The 5754-nt window shown below is 38.7% G+C and overlaps 1 long non-coding RNA gene across 1 annotated transcript; it reads right to left on the minus strand.

Annotated features, from left to right (window-relative positions):
* Positions 1-1068: 1068 nt before the first annotated feature.
* On the minus strand, positions 1069-2673 carry LOC125721032 (uncharacterized). Its single transcript, XR_007385660.1, has 3 exons — positions 2050-2673; positions 1775-1907; positions 1069-1560 (listed from the first exon to the last, which is right to left on the minus strand). It is a non-coding gene; the product is annotated as an uncharacterized LOC125721032 (long non-coding RNA).
* Between the last annotated feature and the right edge of the window lie 3081 nt (positions 2674-5754).

A 5754-nucleotide genomic window follows, 5' to 3' on the forward strand; every position in this document is an offset into this window, starting at 1 on the left:
TGCAGGGAGCAGAAATATAAAGTACAGATATTTTATGGGTTCCACTGAAATAAAGGTAGCTGATTATGAGAAAGACCTCGGTGTGTATGTTGATGCTTCCATGTCCCACTCTTGCCAGTGTGGGGAAGCAATTAAAAAGGCCAATAGGATGTTGGGTTACATCTCTAGGTGTGTGGAGTTCAAGGGAACTGATGCTACGATTATTTAATTCCTTGGTAAGACCCCACCTAGAATATTGTGTGCAGGTTTGGTCACCATTCCTTAAGAAGGACATTGCTGCCTTGGAAAAGGTGCAATGTAGGGCTACGAGAATTATTCCTGGTCTTAGAGGAATGTTTTATGAGGAGAGATTACCTGAGCTGAATCTGTTTAGCCTCGAGCAAAGGAGACTAAGGGGGGGACATGATCCAGGTATATAAAATTCTAACAGGTCTGGATGCTGTTCGATATTTCAATATTAGTTTAAATAATAGAACCGGTGGCCTTAAGTGGAAATTAGTGGGAGAACATTTCAAAACGAATTTGAGGAAGTATTTCTTTACACAGCGTGTACGTAGAGTACGGAATAGTCTTATTACTAGTGTAACGCAAGCTAAATCCCTGGGTTCCTTTAAATCAGAGCTAGAGAAGATTTTAATAACTTTGAGCTATTAGTTAAGTTGTCCCCAAAAGAGCTTGATGGGCTGATTGGTCTCCTCTCGTTTGTAAATTTCTTATGTTCTTTTGTAAGATTTTAACAACTCTGAGCTGTTAGTTGAGTGCTCCCCAAACGAGCTTGATAGGCCAAATGACCTCCTCTCATTTGTAAATTTATGTTCTTATGTAGGTATAAAAATAACTGACCATATGATAAAATGATTTTGTCTAATACAGGACTACAGTCTTCATTAGGTATATATTTTCCCCTCGCACTTTGTATGGGCAGTGAATTGCCCCTACTTACGTGTGGATTCCTAATAAGAAAAATGCAAGAAATGAACACACATATAGTCAGAATAATTCTCATGTTGTCAACTATTGAGTGCAATTCAAATTTTATTGAACAAATCTAATGATTACAGTATTTTTTTGTCAAACAAAACACTTACAATGAACTGTTCCAAATTATTATGCACAGTAAGCTGCAAAACACTTTATAAGTTGCAAAGAACTGAAAATTGTCATTTGTTGTGTTTGCAGCATATGTACTGAAATCAAACAGGTCACGTCACATTTTGACATAGGACCCCTTATTTGATAGCAGCTTCACAAGTCTTGCATCCATTAAACTTGTGTATTTGGACAGTTTCTGCTTGTGAGCACTGGTTAGTGGTGGCAGAATAGAAGGTTTATGCACAGTTGCAGTGGAGGACTCTACACCTTGATGTCCATGGGACTCCAGAGGCACCAGCAGCTTCAAATATCTGTTTGCTGCTACATAATGGCATTTTAGCAGCTGCTCTCTTGATCTGATGCATGGATCTGGTAGAGATCTTCCTCAATTTGCCTTTATCTGCACGAACCCGTCTGTGCTCTTATCTACTGCATGGAAAGGCTCATTTCGCATTTTTGTTCTGCATTCTGAAATGGAAGAAAAAAAACTTTCATGAAGAACACAAACCTATAAAAGGTACTTGTGTGACACTATTAAGGAAGGATCTGACTAGGAGAAAAGCTGGCAGAGTGATTGCCTGGCTGCCGGCTGCAAATGCTATGTCGAGCAGTAATATGGCATTAATCAACAGATATGAGGTGAAGATTTAAATATTCTAGAGGGAGCCTGGTGGGGACCTACTTGTGTCGGATGAGCCGGCCTCCCTGGATCACTTGTGCCGTCACATTGGCCATGTGGCAAGAAAAAAGGAGCCAGTTTCGGGGCTGGACTCGGTATGAGAACCTCATAAATATCACTGAGTAACAGGTAAGAGCTGGGGAGACAAAGATCATGCAGGGGTCAGAGGCCAGAAAGAAGAAGAGCAACCAGCTTAAAACCTTTAAAAAGTCCCTCTGGAGTCCTGAGTGACCCAGTGGACGCTCATATAGATGGAAGGTGAGCCCTCTGCCTCTTACCGAAGGTCATTCGACCGCTGATGATGTCGGGGCTCTTCCTCATATCGCTGACTGCGACTAGGGGAAGACCCCAATTAATAACTGGTCCCCAGAAGTGCTGAAATCAAACAATAAAACACAGAGCTGATCTAACATGCAGCAGGGTGAAGGTACCATTAAATAAATTTCAGAGGATTCTTACAATACATTAGTGTGAGATTATTAAACAGTAGTCATAAAATTACATGTATATTAACAAAAAATCAGTTTGTTACTTTCTTACCGTGCTTTTGTTGTAAGGATTTTCCCAACAGGCACATTCAGATCACGGAAAGACAAAGAAAACAAACAAAAAAAATTATAAGTGCAATTCTGTGATCACCAGCAGCACTTCTGCAATGAGGGACCCAAATGTAAGCAGTGACTTTATGCTTACATCTACAACAAAGTGAAGAGTTTAAGCTTCTTATACACTGACGGCAATCGACAAGGAAAGTTTACATATTGGATTTTTACATAAACTGCAAGCGCCTCTGGATGCACATACCTCCTCAGATACTTCCGAAACTCTTTGTTTTTAAGCTGGTTTACAGCTCTCTGAAAGAAATTCCTTGCCATGTTAAAGTCAATGTACATGCACGTATGTTGATTTTGTTCAAAATGAAATGTGAAGATGAATTTGCCGTTTATATAGGAATGCGAATGACATCAGCACTCTAGATTCTAGAACTTACATACGTAGGCTACTGCTTATGTAACTGACGTAACTGTTCCAACATCTCCTTGGAAACGGACTGGAATTGAATGGAAGAATGTTAGTGGGCGAAATGAATTTTGTCAACTGAATAAATTCATTTTGTGTACAAAATGCATTTCCTGAACGAAAGTCATTTTGTGGAGGAAAGGAATGTCATGAATGATACAGAGTCATTTCGTGGAAGAAATCGATTCTGCGGAATTACGGAGTGCTTTTGTGGAAGCAGGAAATGCATTTCATCTGTTGCAGAGTCACGAAAAATCAGCGCTTGACACTTGGCATACCATAAAGTACAAAGTACTCAGCAGGCACATGGACGCAGACACATCTGTATCCACACCTGGATATTTCAGTGTGACTTTTATTGCGTGGATTCTTACTACAGTGGTGCCTGCGGTTCACGAACACAATCCGTTCCAGGAAAGTGGTCGTGAACCAATTTGTACGCGATCCAAGGCAATTTTCCCAATAAGAAAGCATTTAAATTCCATTAATTCGTTCAGAAGTCTACCAAATAATGATTTGTTGTCAATTGTTTTTCTGGTTTTTATAGTGAAAACTTTAAAGAAAAACACAATATAGTGTGGCGACGGGCGGACCGAGGCATCACGGGAGACATGGAGACTTGCTTGCTGGGGTAATTACGCTTTTTATTTACAGTCATTAAACCCCTTGCATTGTTGTGGTTGTTAATGTTAATGGTTGCATTTCCCTATTGTCGCGTGTGTGTTTGGCCGTGTTTTGTAAACGGTCCGATCCTCACGTGTATTTAGCGTGTGTAAATCATCCACCATGTGTGCATCTTGCAGTTCGGCGTCTGTGTATTTGGGACGTGTCCCATTGGAAAGACATTGGGATTTTGGCTTTTAAAAGCTCAATCTAAAGAAGCACATCGAGGAAAGCTAAACTAATGGTAAACACCAGTGAATTAATTTCAGTTATCACGATTAGCCTGGATAACAGCTTGGGGAGAGCTTTGTGTCTGATGTTAAGTGAACGTTTTCTTCTCTTGGTGATAGGCTGGTTAGGGCATTTGAATCACTAATATTAACTTGGACATTTGAACAATGAACACTGAAATAGTTATGTAAGCTGAAAAACAGGGTTTTGTGACTGAGATAATGAACCCCATGCTGGTAATAGGAAAAACGGTGACTTGTGTTTTCAGAAATGGCTTTAAAATACGTTAACATTAACCTGTACTTCTTTTTTAACAATAGCATACTCCTGTTTAGGTTTTTAAAGCCCTCTTTTTGAAGTGTGTGATGTATGCAAAATTTTTCTTTTCCATGCTTTAAAATGCTGAGTAAACGTTTTGATATTAAAAGTTTAGACAGCGTTCCGTTGTTATTCATATTTACTTGCACTTTAATTACTCAAGTACAGTTAGTTACAGATTATTTGTAATACTTAAGTACAGTGAACACTAGGTACTTTAAGACTTTTACTTGAGTGGAATTCTAGTTGGTGACTTGGGAGGGTATCTGTACTTATACTTAAGTGTGACTTTCGGGTACTTTATACAAGACTGTGAACAAGCTCGACTGTCTCAGACGGAAATCATAGCTCAGAGGCAATGATACTATATTAATAATCTCTGAGTTAATGATTAAGACATATATCAGCCTTCCAGCTGCAACTGATTAGAAATCAACCTAATGTTTTTCATGTTAGAAATCATAAACCTGCTTCAGTTCATGTCTCTGTGTGAAATCAGATGTTACTCACATGGCACAAGGCCCAATGTGGCTCTGACTGTAATCACCCAGAGTGTGGCCCAGCGTGACTCCTGATGACATGTTAATCTCTTGGAGTGGGAATTCCATTTCCATAAAAGGTATTGTAGGAAACCTCGTTAATGGAAATATATTTTCAAAACCTTCGAACAATATTGGCCTTTCGCATTTTTTCTCACAAAAAACTCCAAAAATGTCAGGTAGTGACAACTCCAATGAGCAGAGTGAAAAAACGATTAAAATCGGTATTTAACTAACTAAATCAGAAACACATTTTTGTTTGACTGTTTAACAAACACATCTAAAATTTTATACATTTAAACATTAACAAAAGCTGTTAATGTGTTTTCTTTAAAAGGTACAAGTCTATTTTGTGTGGTTTTTCACAATAAGACTCATGAACGACTAAGTTAGTATGTTTTGGGGTCTGTATACACATCGCGGTCCTATACTTTCACAGACCTAAAGTTAAACTCTAAAGCCCCTAACCACCGGTGTGTGTGTGTGTGTGTGTGCGTGTGTGTTTGTGCACATGAGCATGAATATACATTTACCGAAAAAACATATTTATTAAAATAACTAAGGCTTTATTCTGTCAAAATTTTTTTTTTAATAATTCCAGCAGATAAATGGGGTCGTTATAGTGAATCTGTAGTCTCCCTGCATAGTGGATGACTGCTGACACTGTTGAATTTGAACTATGTTTCATTAACTGTCAAACAGTCTGCAGCTCCGTTACCGTTGTCAACTTAGCATTGTACTCCAGCAAGCATCTCAGATCAAGCTTGTAGATTATATAAGCTGGGGCCGTGGGCACCTTGTAGGATGTCTTTATTAAAATAACTAAGACCTTATTCTTTAAAGTTTTTAATGTGTATTTGCAGCATGGTGCTAAATGCAGCTTACTGGTTCCTATTAAATAAAATTAAATAATCATGTACACCTTCTTTAAAATAACAAGACTATATCCTAAATTCTTACACCCTTGCCTGATTCCACAGTTCCTACCCCACACTTATGTGGCCCCCCTCCCACCATTCCATGACTTGTGAGATAAGGAAAGCACACTTCCCAACCTTTGGTTGTGCACTTGTGCGCATGCTTGAGGTTTTGCTGTGTGTGTGTCTGTGTGTCTGTGTGTGTAGGTTGTTCATCTTGTAGGTTGTTCATATTAATTTAAAATTTCGCTATAACAAAACAATCCTTATACATTTTAATAAAAAACGTGAACTA

This window comes from Brienomyrus brachyistius, unplaced genomic scaffold (assembly GCF_023856365.1).
Source record: "Brienomyrus brachyistius isolate T26 unplaced genomic scaffold, BBRACH_0.4 scaffold27, whole genome shotgun sequence".
Lineage (NCBI taxonomy): Eukaryota > Metazoa > Chordata > Actinopteri > Osteoglossiformes > Mormyridae > Brienomyrus > Brienomyrus brachyistius.